At 37.8% G+C, this 20,008-nt stretch overlaps 1 protein-coding gene across 1 annotated transcript in view; it reads left to right on the top strand.

Moving 5' to 3' along the window:
* LOC309406999 (VPS10 domain-containing receptor SorCS1-like) overlaps nucleotides 1-20,008 on the top strand; it is a gene marked incomplete at its 3' end in the record, with an annotated part of 303,428 nt that overhangs the window by 154,000 nt on the left and 129,420 nt on the right. The window lies entirely within an intron of this gene.

The following is a 20,008-nucleotide window of genomic DNA, read 5'->3' as shown; positions in this document are numbered from 1 at the left end:
CAACCAAAACCTACTGGTCTTTGATTTTCTTTCTCTCCCTAGATGTTACTAATATCAATACGTTGTACCCAAATATGAATGCTAAGTTTCTAATCAGTGCCTAATTGAGATGCATTAATTGAGGTAACCTCAGAATTCCTTGTGGGAGAAATATCTTTGGTACTTACAAGTGAGGACATCTGAGGTGCAAGACACCTACAAAACTATGCAAGAAATCAGATACAGCAATGAACACTAGTTTAGAGTCACAAATAATATCTTCACTACTTTTATTAAACCTGTAAGGTCATATTCATGTGTAACTGGCTACAAAATTATCCTTGCACCCCTTGAATAATCTACGGTATCACTCATGTCATGAGTTATTGCTGCAGAATGTAGTACATGTATTAACAGAGTGGGTATGCTTACATTTTTTGAAAGATCACCAAAGTTTTAGCTCTGTCAAATGACTGCATAATAGAAATGTAACACAGTCACTTTCAATACGTTTGGTTGCTTCAAGCTACTTTGCAGCTTTGCTGCATTTTTAACTGAACTCTTCTAGTGAGAACACAATTATTTAATTTGCTATCTATTTCCTGCTCAAAAACAGGTGGAGAAAGAGATATTTGTGTACTTTGGTCATTAAACATTCACTACTTATAGGAAAACAGCCACATGACTTAACTAGTGTAATAATACCAACTAAATTACATTGTCATCATATGTAATACAATCTGCAGACCTAAGATGACATGCATCTTTTTTTTATTATTCACTGGCTGTTCTCTGAGTTTAGTTTGTACATTTTTTTGAAGAAAGAGCAGGGTCAGGCATGACAGGGCTGTGGTCCTTATGTAGGGTCTTCTGTGTTATTGTATAAGTGATAACCATACTCTGTGCACTGCAGAGTACATTTGATAGCTCAATAGATGACATTCAATCACTATCCCATAAGTGTATTAAAGATTATTTTTACTGCATGAAATACCATTATTTGGATGAGAGGTTAATCTACTGTTATAAAGTACCCCAGGATTTTTTTTATAAACTGTAAAGCAGATAAATCCTTTTTTTTTTTTTCCCCCAAAAAATTGAGGTTCTATATTCCACCTTAGGGGTCTAATGGTTTCATTTTAGAGGGTAGATGGAATGAAACTTTTCTAAATATGAGGTAATTTAGTCAAGTGAGCTGTGATTTTTTTTTTTTTTTTTTAAATTCTATCTATCAAAGCATTTTATTACTGTTGACTTCTTTCTTCATTCTATAATGAGAGTGAAGAATGCTTGCCACCCTGGAATCTTCTGCAGGAACGATGCTGGAACCTCAACAGCCCTAACACTTACCTTTGGTCCAGAAGGCATGCCAAGGGTCTGGATCAGTGGATATGAGCTAGCTAGATGGATGGCAGAAGTTGCCTACCAGTTTGCTACCTAGGGATGTTTAAGACCTAGGCTTTTTCAGACTTTTAGCAAGTAGCTAAAGACTTGAGCAGTAGCACTTCCTGAGTAAGGTTCTTGGGACTTCTAGATTTCTCTGGGTCAGCAGGTAGCCTTGTGATGATGCCAAGGCTCTTATGCATCAGTGTAACAGCTCCAAGAGTGTTTGTGTTTTGTCATTGTTTTAACCTTTTTCTGTCCCTTGGGTTGAAATCAAGTTGATTCCTAGACTGACCATTGATAAACCCTCTTTTGACATCTGTTTTCTGTTGCTTTATGATGTGCTCAATTTTACCTGCCAAGAAAGTCTGAAATGAGAGTATCCATTGATTCTAGTAACAGAAAGTGACAGTTAAAATGGTTGCTAACAATTTATCCAGTGCATTCTGGAGAGAGATATCAAATAAAGTGTGACACTGATGGAATACACACACGTACATACATACATACATACAAACATACATACATACATACATATACATATATATACAAAAGCAGAAAGGTTGGGCTTCTGGGTTCTAATGACCAGCTATCCCAGCCCTGTGAGTGGTGTACCAAATTTTCGTTCCACAGAGTTACAGAATAGAGGAAGGGGAAGTTCTGGGATGATTCTGCACTTGTGAGTTTGGTAGTGGCTCCCAGTCACTGCAAGATAGAGCTGCTCGGCTCTGCAACAGCGTGGATACAGTTTTAGAGAAGTCTTGCTTATTTCTTCCTGGTCAGGATTTAGGCTACCCACTGGACCGTGAAGCAGTATAACACCATTTCTAACTGCATGCCGTTGAATTTCTTGCAGTTAAATTGCCTGTCACTGTTCGTGTGTCTTATGTCTACTGGGTGATAGGTGAAGAGACCCAAATGTGTTATCCTGTTTGCTACTCTTTGACTTCACCATAGACTTAGTTTGTGTCTTTTGTGAAGTCACTGAAGTCAGGATCTGTGAAGCTCTATAGATGCCTACCTCCCCTGGCTTCACAAGACTTAAATAAGAGATGGATTTTTTTATTTCTTTTACAGTCTGGGTTAAAGTCTGATGCCAGTCGAAATTTCTGACAAGGAGGCGCCAAAGACAGAAAGTGCTCTTAAGATCTCCCTATTTCTTATCTCTTCTCAGGGTTTGGGAACAGTTGCTTTTCTCATCAGAGAGTTGTGTAGCTAAGTATTAGCAACTTGTACTTATTCAGATACTGCTGTACTGAATAGATATATACAGTGCTATTCTCTACTGTTAATTTAGTAGTGGTTTGCTTGAATTCACCCACACTCAAGTATGCACTGAACCCTGCACCCCTCTGGCTTCCCCTTCATTGCTGTGGAGTGAGTTACATGCCTGATGTTCTGAACCAGCAAAACCCAGTGTCTGCCTTGCTGATTTCCAAATAAGTCACTGCAAAGTGCCAGTCCATGGGGCACTTTTCGGTGAATCAGGATTTATTTGCTTTTGAAGTATTAATACTAGAGAGGAGGAGGAGATGTCTTCCTCAGCTGCCTTAAGGAAGTCATTTACTATTTTCATATGTTGCTGTGGATTAAGAGGACTGCTGAAGGGCAGAATGGCAACCTTCTCTTTGATCCAGATGACTGTCTCTGTAGGTGGTGGTCATTAGAAAGGAGATACAGCTCCATCCGGCCTATGACTCCAGCTGTAGGGAGCCATAAAGCTCGTTTATATCGGGCCAGGTTTTCTATGCAGTTTGTGTCAAAGCCTGGCCAATTCTTTTTGCATTCCTATTTCTAACATGCTGCTTTTACTAGGTGTCTACAGGGCTAATGCTCTTATTCCGGCTTTCAGCATCTCATTTCTCAATTATTGCAACGTCCTTTCCCCTGGCCCTGACAAATGTAGTATGGTCATCTCTGATTTGTTCAGAATGCAACTGCAGAAATCAGACACCTAGCTTGATGCTTCAGCCCTATGACACATCTTTTTGAAACAATCCCCAGCTTATTACACTAAAAATAGGGCTGCTATTTGTCTTTGCTTTCCAAATCTCACTACCTTTGCCGTATCTCACTGCATATTAGGAGGTCAGCTGCTACCTCTGATTAACCTGTGATGCTAGTCTGCACTTCTGTTTGCAACCTTTTCAATTAATTGCCTTTATATGGTTTCTCAGTGTGCCCATCATGCATGGGAGGGGATACTTTCTAGGGAACATCGATTACCCTATGCCAATACTTTCCTTAAATAAAAGAGTGGGTTTCTTAATTTTCTTTTTCTTCTTTTTTTCTTCTTCTGTCATTCACACAAAACCCTTATCATAGTTGGGTTTGGGCTCACTTTTGCCTGCCTTTAGTTTGTACCTTTGCAGGTACTGTACTTTGTAGCTCTCTGTGGCAAAGACCACTGTTTTGTTGATATTTGCATGTTAATTATAGCAACAGACTCCTGGACTACGATTGGGCTGCTGAGATGCTGAGTTAACACAAGTAAAAATTAATGAAGTAGCTGGAAAGAGCTATACGAAGTAATGAACCATAGAGGGAGCAGACAGTCATCTGTCTGCTGGGGGAAAAATGAGAGGAAAAAAAAATGGTTAAAGTGAAGGAAACAGAGGAAGGAAGAAAAGAAATGATGGAGTCGAGATGGGGGAGGGATTGAGAGGATTAACAAAAGGAGATTTACAGAATTACAGGTAGGGGGTTCTTGCTAAGCAAGTTGTTGGTTTTTTGTTTGATGGGCATACAATGCACTAAATCATTTGCATAACATTCCCAGGCCCTTCAGCTTAATCCTTACAGTTCTGAAAGACTCTTTGTTTGAGGGGGATTAAATTCTCTAAAGAATTTAGGGCCAGGTCTACAAGGAGGGTTAGCACCAACATAATCTAGGGTCAAAAATCTTGTTTTATTTCCTCCTGGACTTCAGATCTGGGGAGAATTAAACATTTTATGATTGATTTTTATTAAAATGCTGAAATTTGCAAAACAAAGTAATGTTTTGGGACACATTTTTTTTTAAACGCTTTATTTTGAAATAGTTACAATAAACATCTAGTCTTTCTTGATGTTTTTTCCCCTGAAAATGTTTCAGGTGAAACTAGTTTCTGAGATTGCCAGGGTATGTGACTTTACAGGGGTCCTCCTGAAACCTCAAGTTTTGGAAAAATACAAAATATTTGCAATAAAAAAGTCTATTTCTGCTTTTTATAAACCAGAACCAAATGCCAGTCATTTGAGAGACATAAGCTTTTCCTTGGATGTCTTGAATAAACAGCGTCCTGCATGTGGCTTTTCGAGAATTTGTCACTTTACCTGCTTTTTTCCTGGATTTAACTTAGATATGTTGTGTTACTCCTGTTTTGTGAGAAGTTTTTACAGAAAGGAAAATAGGGAATTAACTAAATGACTAGTAAGTCAAGGGGGCTGCTCTGAACAAAATCACTCTTGTCAGCATAGTATTTGATGATTTTTTTAATCTACCAGCTGTTATTCTTGTCCTTGCATGTACAGCCCTGTCTATCTGTACGAGCAGATATGTCTCTGCTCTAAAGGGAGCCATATGTGATTCATCGTGCCATATGACACAGGATTGTTCTTGTCTCGGGAGGATTGTGCACTCTCAGCTTCTTGTCTCTTGTATATCCATATTGGTTTCATCTACATCCAACTATTTTTAGAGGGAAAGGGCAAGAAAAGCAAACACAAAGAAAATGTGCAACTCCCTCAGATGTTCTTGAAAGCAACTCTGATGAAAACCCTATGAAACATTATTTGCTGAATCAAACCAGTGCTAAATTCTGTCAGAGATCTGACTATTATAGGGTCTTTCAAATCCTGTCTGTGTAATCCTTGCTCTATTCTGGATTCTCTGCTAATTCTACATCTGCTCTTCCTATTTCCATCCTATTTAGGGACATAGGTAGTACCTTCTGTTTACTGGTTTGTTAATATGTCTGGACACAGGCTACCAAACCTGTACGGGGTGTTTAGGATTTGTCTGAGGATACAGATGAAATCTGACGAAGTTGTAATGGAGGGGAAAAAAAAAAATTAAAATAGACTTCTAAAATACAGCTTGGTCATTCTGAGATCTGTGTATTTCTGGTCTTGCTCATTTTTAGGTAGTGTTGAAGGAATTTCTCAGAAGAGTTATATCTAATGTCTTTAAATGTTGCTTACACACATAACTATTAACTGTTTGTTCAGCAGCTGAATGCTCAGGGGGACTGTGTCAGTGCTGCAAATAGTGCCTGCTTTTGGAGGGATTCTTTTCATTAACATTGAAAGTAATGTATTTTTCCCCTTTAAAAAAAGAGAAAAAAGTAAGAAAAAGGATAAAAACTTCACATGCCCTGAAGCTAATTATACTTACTTAAAAATGTATTTAAGGCCTAGCAAGTTAAACATTTGCATGATAAAATGTTGACCATTTTGTAGAACAAACATTTTCTTCTTAAAATGTTGTGTTTGCACACATGTGTTTAGGTGTGTATTTGCACACACACATTCTATGAAATATAGGAATATCTGTTCTATGAAGTAGATGAAAATTATTTTAACTTATTGCTATTCTATTAGCTTTTTACTTTTTATGAAACAGGATTATTAAAAAAATGAAGTCAGTGTGGCTTCCTCACAACAAAGTTTTCAGAAACCAAAACTCTTAAAGCATATTTTAGAAAGAGAGATGGGATCCAGATCATCAACTACCTGACTTCTAGTACGTGATCACAGGTACTGTGAAATTAACTTTCACAATGGCTGTAACCTGAACCTCTACCTTACATGCTGACTTTAAACTACTTTACACTGGTTTTATACTTGAGTGACAATATGGATTTATAGCCTCAGGCATAAAATTATATAAAAATAATTTACCAGGCTGATAGGTGAACTGCTAATGAATTGATTGACATCAATGTCCATGCATGTCCTCTTAACTTTGGCAATGCAAAGTGGCAGAACTTAGGTCAAAGTGAAAAATGCTTAAACTAAGTCTCATTATCTTACACGTACCAAGGATAAAAGTATGTGCATAGACAGGTAAATGCCTCAGGTAACACACAGTAAGTTGTTAAGCTGAGATGAATTGACTGCAAGTCTGAAGATTTACTCCTGCCATGTCTTAGTGTAACCAAGATCAAAATTGGGTCATGATTCTTTAAAAAAACATGAAAATTGTGACTAGGTTTTATGATTTATGAAGTATTGATTTTTAGTGTAACTGGTTATCCTTCAGAATGGACCACTAAAATGAGGCTGAGTATAAAATTTTCACCTTCAGGGTAGCAGAATTTTAAGATCTAATATCTCATGATTTGTCAGGGTTGGGGTGGGAACTGAAGCCAGATGAGAAACAGCAAGCAAGAGGCCTGAATAATAATATTAAGAGTATATAACAGAATAGCTAACAATTTCTCACTTCTGTAATCCTGGCTCTTGCATAACATCGTTGGTCCCTTTGTTGTCATCTTTCATTGTAGAAATAATTTAAGCTCCCTGGGACAAAGACCTCACATTTTCTTTGTAGCTACAGTGCCTCTGAGGCTGTATAAATCCTGCTCTTTATTGGAAGGCAGAGAATTCCATGTTTCCAAAGATATAAAATGTTTGCTTCTAGGCTGGATGCCCTTTGAGGTATTGAATTCTGTATCTGTCACTACCCCTTCAATTAGCTCTGCTTTTTTGGCACTGTTCTAGAGCTTAATGCCTGGAGCCTTCTGATATTGAAGACTCTCATCTTTGGTGTATAGAGTAAGAGTTCGAGTAGAAAGGAAACAAGCTTAGATTGAAAAGTCCCTAATTCTGATCCAAAGAAGAGCTAATTGTTCTGGGTCTGAAAAAGAATTTGGGGAGATTAAGCAGTCTTGATGCAACCAGACACAATGACTTGCTTCCAAATAAAACTTTTGTCTGACAAGAATCAAGCTAGCCATTAACCTTTCAGGTAAGGGACAAAACAGTCTTCCAAAGCCTGCCTTCTGTAGGCCCATTATTAAGACTGCAAAGCTATGAGTTTATCATTCTTGACTCCCTCTTGTAATCAAGACCACAGACTCAGCAGGAGAACAGTTTGGCAATCAAAAGAAAGGTGAAGTTCCACTGCAGCCTAAGCCAATCTACGTCAGCGTTACTGCAGGTCTCCTGTGTCCCCCTTCACACCCTACTCAATAGTTATGTTTCCCATTTGTTCTAGCATTGAGGTTATGTGCCCCTGCAGCGGGCTGGTTCAGGTTGATAAACCAGCAGGCAGGTTGAGTAACGCAAGAGGAGGGGCAAGAAAATCTGCAGCTAGAGGCAGAGGAGACAAGATCCTAATACCTGTGATGTGTCAGACTATATTACTGTGGCATTAGATTTTCTCAGGTGGTATCTAAAAAAACCTGTTTCTCTCTGCTGGTCCAGAGGGTCTAGAGCTGCATATATGAAATGTCTGATGTAAAGCAATGTGACTACTTTTCTCCCCATCATCTCCCATCAAACAGGCAACGAAGCCAAAATAAACTCAGGATTCAAGTTTGTTTATTTTTCTTCCATACATGTTTTGTTAGTTGATGGCACTGCTGTGAAGGAGCTTGAGAAGAAAAATGTTGGTATGGACAGGACACACTGAGCTGGAGTCTCCTTAATTAACTTTCTGCCAACTTCCTGAAAGACTCTGGAGAGAAGAGCATGTCTAGTGACTACATTCACGGAAGTCAGTGTAGTTTTCCAGTGCCTCTTAGGCAACGCACACGTAAATGTGGAAGCTGGCACTGTTCTCATGCTTGGATTTTTCTCTGTCTCTTCTCAGAACCTTAGTGTAAGAAGATTGAAATTATTGAGTTTTCTGGAGTTCTGCCATTTTACTATCTGAATTGTCCCAGTGACTTTATTATGCAGGAGAACATGGACGAGGCAGTTCTAAGTATAATAAAAGGGGGAAACCATATCGGCACCTTAATCAAAGGAGAATTTAGTCATCTGATATCTGTTTTGCTTATCAGCTAAAAAAAAAATGTAATTAGCTCAGATACATGCCTACAAAAAACTACAAATGTGTCAGTCGGATTGCAAAACTGAAAAGTTGTAAGGTTTACATTTTTCCGTGCAAGTGCTCTAGAACTCTGAACATGCTCACAACTGCTGACCAAATGCTTAAAACTTAAATAACTGTTTGAGAGAGTGTGTATAATCAGATAGCTAATTTTCTAGGGAGTTGGTTAGCACGCAAAGTAAATTTTCTATTCAAAAGTTTTTAAAATTAATTTTAATGGGTGAGAAAAACTGGTTGATGTTTTAGAACTAACCAAGTGCTGATATAAAAGCTGTCTCATCCATGGCCCATGCAAATGTTGAACATTGAGTAGAGTTTAAATCTCTGGTGAATTTTCTGCTATATCTATATAGCAACCTAATATTCCTGTCAGAACACATTTGCAAATGACCCATAAACCGAAGAAGAAACTAAAGCTGAAAGGATGCTCTGGGAGATATTGTTCTCTTTAGTGACTTTTTGTCTGAATCTGAGTCATTGATAAAGCTTTCTGGATGCAAGTTCTATTCAAGCTTAATAAAGAAATCAGGATATATGGAGGAGTAAGTGTTGGCTTCTTAAGAAAAGCAGTTAATTGTTATCATATAGTAATAAGATTTTATTGGCTTCCATGACATTTGGTCAGTGAAGAGAATATTTTTCAGAATCTCTCTAAAGAAAAGGGATATCCAGAGGACCAGAGTAGGGCATACTAACCATTATGTCTTGGCTATGCAGAGTAAGCCATCTGGCTCTAGAGTGAAAAATGTCATTATTGATAAAATTTTACATGAATTGGTCAATGGTTTTAGAAAACTTCCTCAGGTCACACTGGCTAAAAACTACATGCATGATTGAAATTCATAGTCTGTTTGCATTTATACTTAAGGCACTTGAACAGAGGTGAGGGGATATCTATTTGCTGTTTTATGTGTTCTATTAATAAGTAAATAACCTTAGGCCTCTGGGAACTTGAATCCTCTGGGTAGATTTCTCTTGACTCCAGAGAGCTTTGGATCAAAAATCAGAGAAGGTGCAGGATTCTTTGGCAGTTTTTTGTAAAGCTGTTCAGAAAGGCTATCTGACAATGACAGTGTGTGAAAAGAAACAGTAAACATCCCTGTTATTCAGGAACTTTGGAATTTAACAAAAACTATGTCAGCCAAATTAAATATTCTTTAAAAACTTAGCTATGGAGCTGGTAACCTGAAGGAACCATTCCACCTCCAACTTCTGTGGAGGAAGTGGATTAATGTGGAATCTCTGCCTCAGATTTTTTCTCAGGCTGGGAAATTCAGCTGGATTAATTTTAACTTTCTTTTTAAAAGGAGAGAATCAACTGTATTCAAAGCTATTCAGAGATCGGGATTGAAATGTCACAAACTTCGTGTATGTCAACAACTCTTTCTTTCTGTGTTGACAGCATGTCTGTAGGCTGATTGTCCCCCAAAGAAGACAATTGGCACATAAATATGTGATAGGAAGAAAGGTAGTCTTCTATTAAAGGTACTGCACTCAAGGTTTGGCACAGGCTTTCTTCAGTCTTTTAATCAATGTGCTGTTTAATTGCTTTGTGCCTTATCTTTCCATAATTAAAAGTGAAGGTGAGAACACTTGCTGTACTTACGATATTCAAAGGATAATTGAATGAATGCATGTGAGGTAATCAAATTTTCTGGAGATCATTGGCCCCATAGAAATCAATGGCAGATAGATGTAATTATCATTATGAAATTGATATAAATTTGATGCCAATTGTTTCTAAAGTAAAAAAACCCTTAAACTTCACAAATTAATTATAGAAATGTTAGTCATTTCTCTGCTTTTGAATGTTAACAATTGGGCACACCATTATGTATTGGAAATTCTGGAAATGATGAAAAAGACATCTCTGACACTTCTTTGATGGATCAGGTATAATAAAATAATATCATGAGAGCTGATTAAGGAAATATTTTTCAAATAATTTATTAAATAAAAAGCCCTGGAAAAATTTGCTATTTGTCATGTTCCTAGCTCTAATTCAGTGAATTCTGTTTTTTATAGTGACAGTTGAACTGATGAGGGTGGCAAATACCTTATTGGAGGCTCAAGAAGATTAAGCAATTATGTGAAAAAGAATGTCTTCACCACATTCAATACTTATTACAAAATCACACCACTTGTAATCCTGAGCACTCTTTGATGACCCACTATAGTCAGGAAGAACATCTTTTAGTTTATTGATGTGACAATATAAATCTATCATATCTTCATTTTCAGGGACCTGGATGCTCAGCATATGCTAGTGGCTCTTTTAGGCTGTTCTTTTATTCCCCTAGAACATAATGTAGCCTCAAGAGAAGGTTTCTCCTGCTAGTAGACTAAGGGAAGCAGAAAATTCAGCATGAACTCTGTCTCTCTGTGTGTTTTGGTTTTATTCACAGACAAAGTATTTCTTTAGCCGGGTTAGTGCATCATCTACAGGAGGGTATATTTTTCCGAATGCTCCATTTATCTGTAATGACTGGGCTTAATAACATATTTATGAGCACGGACTGTGGTTAGAGTTGGTTGCCAAGACCACTGACAGTCTTGAGTGTTTTGCCTCTGTGTTTCTTTCTTACTGCCAGTCCTCAATTGTTTTCTACTTCCGTTATGTCTCCAATTACTGTCAAGCACATTGGGCTGTCGATTTCTAGCATGTTAACTACTGCATAGTAACTATCCATATGCTCACTCTTACACTGTGATAAATTTAACAGTGTTTACTCCTTAGGGAAAGTGAGGAGAAATGTGTACACATGGGCAACTAATGTACAATAAATAAATAAAGGGCACTTACCTTGCCTAGTGGGAAAATTGACTTATATAGCTATAATTTTTACTTCTTTTCTAGCCTTCTTAGTACATATATGCATATAATTTTTTCATTCACCCACACATGTGGAGTAAAATTAAATGGGTGTGTTTCATTGATGTGAACCCTATGTTTTGAGGATCTAGAACCTGCAGTGCATGAACAAAATATAATTGACACTTTTAAGTTAAGTTTACAGCATAGTAGCTATAAGCATCTAAGCATTGTGATCCTCAGAGTCTTTAGTGTAGGTGTGGGAAAGGGCAAAGGCAACTGCAGAAATACATATTGGATTTTAAGCAGCAGGTGGAATAACAAGCGGACAACACTGGAATTTGATTATATCATCAACCACAGCATTCCTAACTTAATTTCCCTATCACCAGAAGCAGCCTCATTACAGTCTGAATTGTGTCATTAGAAATACTATTGATCAAGTTCTCATTAGCAGTCATTGGCACTCAACAGTCATTGTCCCATGAGTTATCTGTGCTGCTGAAACTGATACTGATCATTGGCTTCCGATAACAAAAATGCATCTCCATCTTTGAAGCCAGCTAGTTGATTGAGTTAAATTTGTTCCATACTCTCTGAAGTTAGGAGTGAGCAATCACATGGTTTAACATCCACAGGTTTGAAGTCATTAAAGCATTACAGACTAAGTCTTAAGTTTTCTTTGTCATCTTATGAGTAATAGCACTGCTTGAAGTCATTAGTGCCTCAGCCTTTCAAACATTAATTGGAGTTTGGTGAACAGGCGCCCAGATAACTGATGTGAAGTATGATATAGAGAGTTCATGCTCTCAAAGAACTTTGCTAAGAGTAGAAGCAGAAGGTGACTTTTGAGTTTGATTCCAGAATGACATCAAATCATTAAAGCAAAAATACCACAAATTCTGGTGTCCTCTTCAAACAGTCAATTTTAAAACTGCTGCTAAGTATGTTTCCTCTCTTTCTTCACTATTGCAGGATTACTTCTGTATGGTTTTGGCAATCAGTCTAACAATGAGTAGGATTCTGATTTAACAAGATCAGCTACATGGCTAGGAATGTCACTTTAGAGTACCCACCATCTTTTATTCCTTTTAATAAAAACTGAAATGAGAGTATGTTTTTATGCTCCTCCTTGTATGCTATATTTTAAGTAGAAAGGTAGTTCTGCTATAGTATTATTCATACAAAAATCCAGCAATGCTTTGCTCTGGTTTTAGTAACTTATAGAAGGGCAATTAACTATAATGTCTATTGTGCAAGAAAGCCTCTTGCAAGCTCCACAGCTGTGTGACTGCTAAAAGCTTTAGTCACACTATTAAAAATCCAAGGAGGGTTATAGATTGAACTTTCCATCAGGATGTCTCTGGAGGCGCAGACAGGTGACATTCAGCCTTAAGGAAGGCTCTATTTGGAGGTGGTAACATTAAAACATATAACTTGCTGCAGTACTGCAAAATCAGTGCTCTTAAAGCAAATGGAGCCTACTTCTGTTCTCATTGGTTAAACTATGCACTGGATGATGAAGATAGAAAGGTATAACCTCAGTTGGTTCAACCTGTAATAATGTTATTAACTTCTAATCATGCTCTATTAACCTCAGTAGACTTTTGCACCAGCTGGGGTTCTATTTTAAAAATTCGTCTTTTGCCTGTAATGGACTAATTATCATGCCTGCCATGGTGGTATATAAAGACAAACCAAGAATTCTGATCCTTCACTTATACATTGTAAATATCTTGAATGTGAATTGAAGGTGGGGTAGAAACAAAATCCCAGCAGATCTTTGTATCATACTCATTTTGTCAGTTTAAAAAGTTTGAGGAAATGACTTGTTTTGGAAGAGGGCAAATTGCATGGAAAGAAAAAGGAAAGACAAGAGGGTCAAGAAGAATAAGCATCAGCAACTCTGGAAAGGAGTAGTAGCAGGATGAGCGCCCTTTACTTTCTACATTGTCATCCATCTTGGATGTCATATGGTATGTGTGAGGAGGGAAATGAGGCATTGGGCATCATTTTCTCGTGAATATTTTATCCCTCATGCTCCTTCAACATCTCAATATGACCCAGAACAGCTTTCGGGTACATGTGTCTTAATAGGCTCAGGAAGTCGTCTCTGTGAAAAACAGCTTTACTATGTCTTTGTCAGCTGAACAATGGTGCCCTTGCTAAATGTGAGCTTAATGCTCACATTAGAGTTGCTTAGATATCACAGGTGGTCTGTGACACTAGTTCCATTTGAGATCCAGCATTATGGTAACCAGAGGGTAATAGAATTGAAAAATTTAACACATTAGCTACCTAGGTGCATATGTGAAAGACCATGTAAGAGTGTTACAGAATGACTCTATATAGTAATTCAACCATTATACCAAAACTGGTAATAAAAAAAATGTTTTGTGTTATTGCTTAACAGACTGCACTGAATTCCCTTAACAAAAAACAATACAGAAAGTAAAGAGCGTTATTTATTGTTGGAGGTAGAATTCTTTTCAGGCACATTTACTACGAATAATTTGAGTTCATCAACTGCAGCAACAAAAATAAAAAGCCAGCTTAACAACTTGCAAGCAGATGCTAATTCCCCAATTGTTCATGCAACATGGAACATAATTTGAAGTGATTATGAAATTAATGCATTAATACAAAAAATGCTTTGGAGAGAAGCAAATCAGATAAATGTGCATAAAAAGAACTAGCTGTAGACATTATTTGTGAGGTTGTGCTTTATTCTCAGTCAGAGGGAAAAATTAAAATAACTAAAGAGAAAATTTAAATAACATTTCAGATTTACCATGTAAGAAACTAAAATGAAACAAAACATGGAGCTTCATCAAAGCCAATGCATAGAGACTACTTTGGAATTAAATGGTACAGAAACTGTCATGCCATATATTTGGGAAAGGAGCACTTGCTTATATGAGTAAGGAAGAATTTCCAGCTGTATGAGCACATATCCTGGATAAAGATGACTGTATGAAGGGCAGGATACTCAAACCTCAGGAATCAGGTAGCTGGTAGAACAGAACTGTGTCCTATGAATCTGAAGAGACTTTATACTGAATGGTAAGAATTGGAAGATGAACAGACAAGGTTGGGAGATTGTGCTGTCTTTGTTTTTTTCTCCCTAGGGCATGCTTATCTCCTTTACTGTAGTTAGCAGGAGGAGAACCTACCCTTCACCGTCCTTGTTCACAGCCCAGAGCCAGAGTTTACCTTTCCTGCACTGCACCAACTTTATTTGTAGATTCTTTGACTTTTCTGTAACAGTCTTTTGAAATTCACTTCAATGGCACAGGAGGACAGTCTCAAAGTGCTGCTTGAAATATTCAGTCTGCTTTAGTGAGAACTTATTTGTTAAAATACAGGGGATTTCATTGTTCACGTTCACCACTGCCAGAGAACTCACCATGAAGTAGTTTCTTTCTTGTTTTCCTCCCCACCTGGTTTTGATGGACCATCATAGCCTAGGAAAACTATTCTGATTCACACCATCAAGCAAGAGACTTCATCATGCTGAATTCCTGTCCCTGCACTCATTTTTTTTTCCATCTCCACACCTGAAAATTGAGAAGTAGCAGAACCAGGCGTACCATGCCAAAGTTTACATTGATCCAGCAAATGTCTGCTCAGCTATTATCAACTGTTGCATAGATGTGTGTTGAAAGATAGATAATTACTTGAAAGCAATTCCATTTAAATCTAGTCAGAAAATATTACTAAGAACCATTAGATTGTACAGCCATCTCCCAAGAGAAAAGAGGTGTAACTCCCACTGCAGGAATTGTGGTGCCAACTCTCATAATATTGTCAGGAGTCTTATGATATGTGTCCTTTCTAAAGTTGTCAGCTGGTAAAATCAATTTTAAATTGGAAAGAATTTAAATTTTTATTACAATAAAGTTTCTAGGCCTCAGAGTTCCACAGAAAAGCTTTAAGAAGTAATGTAAATATTACCTAATGAAACCTCCTTTCCTCACCCCAAGAATAGCCAAAAGGTAAACAAAAATCCTAAATTAAATGATACATTTTTTAATGACTCTATGGAGCCAGATTCTTGTTTTTCAGGTAAAGTTTAAAAATGCTATCTGAGTCTTTATAAAATATATAAGCAAGATAAATGAAATAACTTTTTCCACTAGCAGAAAAATAAGTTTTATTTTTGCAGATAATTCAGTAAACTTACTGCTTTGTTACTGTATATAAGTTTTCATTTTCTTTCACATAGGTTCCCTACAATTTCAGGGGAAAAGAAAAGTCTGAAATGTGAACTACTTTTTGTCAAAGTATCAATAACTATCATAAACAATTGTACTTTTACTTCCCCACCCACTCTACCACACAGAACATATATCTTGGGGAACAACGGAATACTCCAAGTTCTATCTTGTACTTTCTATTAAGGTTATACTTTCTTACTTTCAGAACATGAACATAGCAAACACTAAAGGATCTGATACTTGCCTCAGGCAGGTATAATGTCACCAGCTGCAGTGAAGTCAGTCCCAATAATTTTGCCAGTTAGGGCAAAAGAGATGAAGAAAAAATAGCAGATTCTTACCAAACCTACCTGGTTCAAACAGCTACTATTCAAAGTTATTACTGGATTCCAGTGGTTCATTAGTGCTCATCTTGCTGGAGGCACCAGCCCCCACCTGAGAACTGATGGGTTGGTTAAAGTGCCTCGGATAAAATCATCCATATTTACTGAACAATTTCAGTTAGTGGATTTTAGGTGAATTAAGATGAGAGCATTTGTATTGAATGGAGGGATGAGAACCTTGTGCACAGAGATGGGGATGAGCAGGTACAGATAATAATGTCCTTGGGACTAGGAGGACATCTCCGACCACAGTCTGAGGTCCATGTATCTTTTTGATGTCCCTTCCCCCTTGTTTCTTCGCTTTGAGTATGCTATGAAACACAGGCAAGAGTAAAAGCCTTTGAAATATTAAAGAACACAGTGTCACACAGGTGCCAGGACTGGCCAGAGGCAAGTGGCATGGCTTGAAACAGTTGGCTATGAAGCAGAGTGTTTAATGAATTGACCATCTGTCCAAGCTTGGCATAACTGTGATATAGCAGAGACCATCAGCATTGCTATTTAAAATTGTTTACTATGTTAACACCATTAAAAATGTGTGGCTGCAGCTCGTCATTGTTATCATCTCTTCTCTTCCTTTTCTGAAATATCCCTGACACAAGAAAATGGATTTCACACTGTAATGGAGTTGCATGTGGTAGAGGCAGGGTGAATGCCAGGTAGATCCAAAATGGATCTTTGAGCAACCAGATCTAGTGAAAGGTGTCCCTGCCCATGGCAGAGGGGTTGGACTAGATGATCTTTAAGGGTCCCTTCCCACTCAAACCATTCTGTGATTCTATGATCTGTAGTTACCATTGCATGCACCGATATGAGTGCACTGAGTGGGAGTGCAAGAGGTCTTTTTGTGCCAAAAAGTTTGAAATGAGACTGTGGTCTTGTTGCTTCTTGTGGCAGCATTAGTGTGTAATGTTCCTCCCTCCTACCCTCTGGAAGGTTGTGAGAGAGCAGGAGATAATTTATTCTTCCTCTGTTTTAAGGGCTGAAAAGCATACGATTTCCTTACCAATCAGTCCATTTACCGTCATTTCAGTAGCCAGCCTGCTATTGCTGTTCTGCTGATTGCACCTACTTTTCCATGCATCTTCCTTCCTATCATAGTAGTTGTGTCTAGGTGAGTCTGAGTCTTTCTTGTAGTGGCATACTCATCCTTAATGCAGCGTTCTTTATAGAGCATGTATATATGTTGTGCAATAAAGACAATGACAATGAGCCACTTGAGAATGTCTGTGCTAAGAAGAAAACCTTAATGTTAGAGGGGTATGAAAGAAATGTAACTAGGGGATATGGAAAGCTAGGCATCATATGGAAAACAGGGACACGAAAGATGAATATCATGAGAAACTTCCTTTATAATGAGCTTTATTTACTTTGGACTAGTCTCTCTGTGGGCTCGATGAAACATTCATGCAGAGATTTGAGTGTTCATGAGGCCTAATAAAAGTAAACAGACCAGAAACTCCTGAAATTATAGATGTCTTGAGCCATATAAATTCCTGATTCCCTATAGCCAGGGGTTAAACCTATTGAGCAGCTGCCTGGCCATCAACTCATCCATCTTCACAACGTATTAGAGATTTTTCCTGCCCCAGGCTATCCCTGTTTATACCTCAATAATGGGGTATCCCCACTGTCTATATGCAGTGAGCACTTGTCTAAAAACTACAAATCGGGGTGTTTCAGTCACTCCTGCTGTTAGGCAGTTTCCAATGCCTTTCAGGATTAGAGCTCAAAGCACTTGAAGTTCAAGTACATTTTAGGCGATGTCACAAGAAAGAGGAAAGACAATCATGTGGATGATGAGATTATCACTGACTTGCCCTTCAGGGAAAAATTGCTCCCTTAGTGTCCCTCTTTTCCCTGTCCCTTTTGTAGCTCTGCTTAGGTTGCCATACATTCAGGCCAAGAGTCTCCTCTTGCTTTGATTAGGATTAACGACCTTTAGGGCCCAGTATTTGGGGCTGGAAGATGCTATTGTTTGTAATACGCTTCCAGCGCAAGTGGCTTCTTTCTTGTTGTGCCATTGATTGATTAGTGGAGTTCGTCCAAGTTATTTTCCTTCTTGATATGTGCACTTTCCTTCTGTACCACAAAGTTCGTGTGAAGATTAACTAATTAATCTCATGAGATTCTTTAATGAAAGGAATGCCTTACTGGGCAACAGAACAAAGTACAGGCAATATGTATGAACACAACTCATTCCAGATCTCTACTAAGCTGAGGCTTCTTTTCTCCTCTGAGCAAGTAAGACTGTAAGACTGTCTCAGCTTAAAAAAAGATGGGTTTTTTCCCTGTTCAGTACAATGCAGAACATCTGTTGCAAAAGAACAGATGATTAATAATTGAAACTAGATTGCACTGTCCAAAATAAAGTGCCTATAGTACTGTAGCTTTCCTCAGGTTTTTGTCTTTGTTTCTTTATTTCTTCTTAAAGTACAATAATCAAATACAATCATTGTTATGAGCTAGGTTTTATTCCAGAATGGAAGTTTCTAACGTATTTTACTTAAGTTTTAAGGAATAGATTTTCAAGCTGGTTTTGGTGATAAAGCTTTTTGTGTCAAATGTATATAAAAGAAGAGAAAGCTGTGTGTAATAATAATGAAACAGGAATAGGAAAATTTAATTCCAGATTCTGTGACAGGCCACTAAATTAGACCCAAACAGGCTGTGGAATGAAGAGGTAAAAATCTAGAATTTGATTTAAGGGAGATTTGAAAAACTGAGAAGCTTAATCTTTTCACGTTCCTTCCCCCAGAACTGATTGCTCTGGAGCTCATGTTTATGCGCGTGATTAGGAGCTGAGCCTAACAAATTCTATTTTCAGCACTGCTACAGGATTGTGGCGGGTGAAACTAACCTTGGTGATTTGGGCTCATACAGCACTTCTAGCTTCCAAAGCTCTTGCTAAGTTAAGAAGGTCCTTGAAGTTAAAAGGAATGTAAAATTGAAGGTATTCTTGTTTGTTCTAAAATGGACAATATAACCCCAGATATTTAAAATTAAGATTAACACTGGAAACTAAACACTTTCAGATTGGATAGGCCCAAAGAGCTGGTGGAATCTCCATCCTTGAAGGTATTTAAATATTGACAGGACAAGGACCTGAAACTCTAACTGTGCCTTTGAAGCTGGCTCAGTATGAAGCAGGAGCTTGGAATAAAAGACCTCCAGAGGCCTTTATCTAAATTAAATAAATTGTCAATCACTTCATAATTCTAGATAAAGCAAATGTAGCTCTGAAACATCCTGCAGTAATCTATTGTGTTATATTAATGAAATGTTTTCTTTATTGTTTTTAGTGTTACATTTCTATTTTTGCTTAAGGATGACACAAATAAGAGTTTGTTTCCTTTTTTACAGTCCTCATTAAGACACTAGGTGCATTAACTCAAGTAAGGACAAAATGTAGAATCTTTATTGTCATTTAATTCTTGAGTAATGGAAATGGCAGCTGCACTTTAAAAAGCTGAGATTTAAAAGGTATGCTAATCTTCAGGGACTTCTTTCTCCCCCATCTTGTCTTCTTTCCTCCTGTAGTTAAAAGTTATTACCTCAAAACAAAGGCATATGTTTTAAGAATTCACCCTAGATGCTGGGATTGCAGCTAACTTTTGGGAAGTTGAAGGTCATTATTTCTCTCTTTTCACAGTCCAGCCCACAAGCAGTGACTCAGCAGCAAACAAAACACCTGAAGATATGGCAACTTCTTCACCTTTAATGGAAAAAGAAGTAGCTGAATCTTTTCAGGTCTGCTCCAAAGTGAGGCACTTGAGAGAATGGGACTTCTGCCAAAGCTCAGCCACAGAGAAAAGGCTGTAGGTAGCAACCTGTCTACTTGATGAATGTCCCCACGCCGATGAGCTGAGTAATGAACTGGGCTGTGTGTGGGTGCACTGCCCTCTCTTGGATTTTGATAGAAACAGGATCAATCCCATCCCACTTGGTGTTTCAGATGTTTTCTGAACTGAAGTTCAGAGTACGGAGCAGTTGTTATGTTATGCTGTTAGGAAAGATCTTCTCCCCGACACCTCTGGACTTTCTTTATATCTGCATTCATATCAAGTAGGATTAGCGGAGAGAACAACTGAATCCTGTCTGCACAGATGTCTCAGCCTCATGTTTTCTTTTCAGGAGTCTTTATCACATTGAAACAACCCCATACCTAGAACTTTGGTGGTATTAAAATTCAGAT

This window comes from Phaethon aethereus (assembly GCF_964289735.1).
Source record: "Phaethon aethereus genome assembly, chromosome: 7".
In the NCBI taxonomy this organism is placed as follows: Eukaryota; Metazoa; Chordata; class Aves; order Phaethontiformes; family Phaethontidae; genus Phaethon; species Phaethon aethereus.
The sequence above is the reverse complement of the archived record's forward strand: the minus strand, read 5'-3'. Positions and strand labels throughout refer to the sequence as shown.